The 2,890-nt window shown below is 30.3% G+C and overlaps 1 long non-coding RNA gene across 1 annotated transcript in view; it reads right to left on the bottom strand.

Moving 5' to 3' along the window:
• Positions 1 to 1,865: 1,865 nt before the first annotated feature.
• The window catches only part of LOC137621196 (uncharacterized), a 363,628-nt gene continuing 362,603 nt past the window's right edge, over positions 1,866 to 2,890 (bottom strand). The window contains exon 3 of the long non-coding RNA XR_011040173.1: positions 1,866 to 2,023. This is a non-coding gene — a long non-coding RNA (uncharacterized lncRNA). The remainder of the gene's footprint in view (positions 2,024 to 2,890) is intronic.

The following is a 2,890-nucleotide window of genomic DNA, read 5'->3' as shown; positions in this document are numbered from 1 at the left end:
ATAATAATAATAATAATAATAATAATAATAATAATAATAATAATAATAATAATAATTATAATATTAAAAATCATAATGAATTACAACCATTTAATAATAATAATAATAATAATAATAAAACAACATCAACACCATCAACAACAACAACAAAATTATAATAATAATAATAACAATAATAATACTAATAATCATAATAATAATAACAATAATAATAGAAAACTCTATAATGAATTACAACCATTTAGTAATTGAAACGTTGAACATACACAAATGGGAACGTATACTGTACTGTATACTATATTACAGTATATATGAAATACTAAAATTCGTTTTCAGTTATTATGTTCTAGTCCTGAAATAATACAGAAAACTGTCATAATTGCCAAGGATAAATTTGGATAATTATGTCAAGTTTCAATATTCGCCACTTAGGTAAAGGAAGTACAATAAATCATTCAATTAAATGACCACCACTATCCTCAAGTTAGTGCAATTAAAACTCCGTACCTTAGGACGGTAAAAAAATATTTTTGAATCAGCCCAAAAGGTTTCAATGTACCGTGTACCTGTCTTTAGTGAACCATATCCATATCCTGTACCAGATGATTGAATAAATCAATAAGAACGATAAAATTTTCATCCAACTGTGATGTTCAATAAGAAAATCAAGTAAAAAACCCGGAAGTTCATATTTTCTTATGAAAATTCATTCACTCATAATAATAGGAAATTGTATTCATTAACATTCATAATATGCATTCAATCATATAAATGAAAATAAGTCCAAAAAGAACAATTAAACAGGTTTAGATTATAACCGATGATTAAAAACAGATCATACTTGATAGATTCCAACATACTCAAATTATTTTTCCCTGTTGGAGCCCTTTGTCTTAAGGCATTTTGCTTTTCCAACAAGGGTTATAGCATAGCTTGTACTACTACTACTACTACTACTACTACTACTGCTAATAATAATAATAATAATAATAATAATAATAATAATAATAATAAAGGCCTTGCACATAATTTCCTCTTTATATTCACAGGGAATGCAGATAATTACAGCGAAAGTTTAATCCCCGAAACTAAGGAAAACCAGTTCCTAATGTCTCTAACACTAAAAAACTTAACTAGAAAGTAATTATTAATCAAGGGGACCGAATAATCATCTAAAGGCATTTTGTAAGAAATGTTTTTCCCTCAACCTCTCCTTGTCATAATCAAACTTTAACGAAATATGTGAACTCAAGCAAACTCCAGTATATAAAACAAGTTAAACTATTCACCCAAGGCGATGAAATTGAAATGCGCTCTTGCTTCAAAAAATACAAAAAAAGCAATTCCCACTTCAAAATTCCATATTACAAAGGGACTTCATCCATGGTAAAAGAGGATGAATTATAGATACATTTGATGGAGATCATAATTAATTCGCCAAATAATTGTAAAATTCATAAAAAAAAATGTTTCCAGCATTCTAAAGAGATCAAAGCAAATCTATCAAGCCTTGTGAAATGTTTGCAGAGGCATTTATACATGATTTAGCGCTATTCTTTAGATCTCAATAGTTTTGTACAATCAGTATCTAGTGCTAGGCATGTGTGATTGATAAAGGTCACAATGTGTAACAGAACCTGGATATTTATTTCTAGACCATATTAAAAAAGTTGAACATCACATAACCTAGTCATACGAACCTACTATGATATTTCAATCCCGATTCATTTCGCGAAGATTCAACTATATTCAATCAGTTATAAAATACTTCTTAAAAGATAAACTACATTGCATAATTTCATCCAAAAAAAATCACCAGGTTTACTGAGAACTAAAAAAAGACAGATCCTATGACTTACCATATTCATTTAAAAATACGTGGTATAATAATTTCTCGCCTTCTTTTAAACCTTTCCATTCTGTAGACATCTGGGTCAATAAATTTGGTAAAGGCCGTTTACAATTCATTTTCGGTCTTCGTCGATCCACTTAGAACTCGGGTAACATGGTATTATACTTTTTCCTGAAGAAAAAAAACATCGTAAGAACTACAGCAATATAAGAAAACTTGCAAAAAGATATAAGTATCGATCTTCCTTTGTATCATTATATTTCTGAAATAAACAAGAAGAATCAAGGGAAATAAGAAAGACTGATTACAAAGTTATATTTAAAAGTTTTTCTCTACATACTTAACTTTTCATAATCATCACCAATATTGTCATTACCAATCGCTGCAAACACAAACTCTCGATAATAATTCTTAAAAAAGAGAGAAAACATAACACTAACATATTTCTTATTACTAATGAGTATCATTTTAAAAGTGAAGGCCCCATACAAACATAACCTTTACCCAAAATAATTAAAAGCGCAACCAACCCTAACATCGCCTGTAGGTCCTAGCAAGTAACTTAATAAGATTCAACAATTAGATCCCTCAGGGCTTTTAACTAAGACGTTGCAGGGAGGGATGGAGACTTGTGGTAGTGGTTGAGGTAGTCCGGGAGAGGAGTGGGTGGAGGGGTGGAGGATTCGTGCAGATTAGAAAGAGTCTAGGCACCGTAAACACACCTCACACGACCTCCGTTGACCCTTGCAAGGGATTTCTAGGGGCATTAAGAGATTATACCAGGAATTTGTTTTCCTTTTGTGGATTTTTAATGTCTTAAAGTGGTGGAAGAACTTATTTGTTTTACCCGGAATTTTCTTTGGCGTTACGATACATACGATTTTAATGCTCGCTGGTGTAATTTCATGGCTAAAGTCACTAAATGTTTCTTGCTTGAAGCCAACAAAACATTAACAAAATACTCATCTATATATACGTATAGTATCTAAAGTAAATATATGCTAGCATACATACCAGAATGGCAATTAACGCATTACA

This window comes from Palaemon carinicauda, chromosome 27, assembly GCF_036898095.1.
Source record: "Palaemon carinicauda isolate YSFRI2023 chromosome 27, ASM3689809v2, whole genome shotgun sequence".
Classification (NCBI taxonomy): domain Eukaryota; kingdom Metazoa; phylum Arthropoda; class Malacostraca; order Decapoda; family Palaemonidae; genus Palaemon; species Palaemon carinicauda.
The sequence above is the reverse complement of the archived record's forward strand: the minus strand, read 5'-3'. Positions and strand labels throughout refer to the sequence as shown.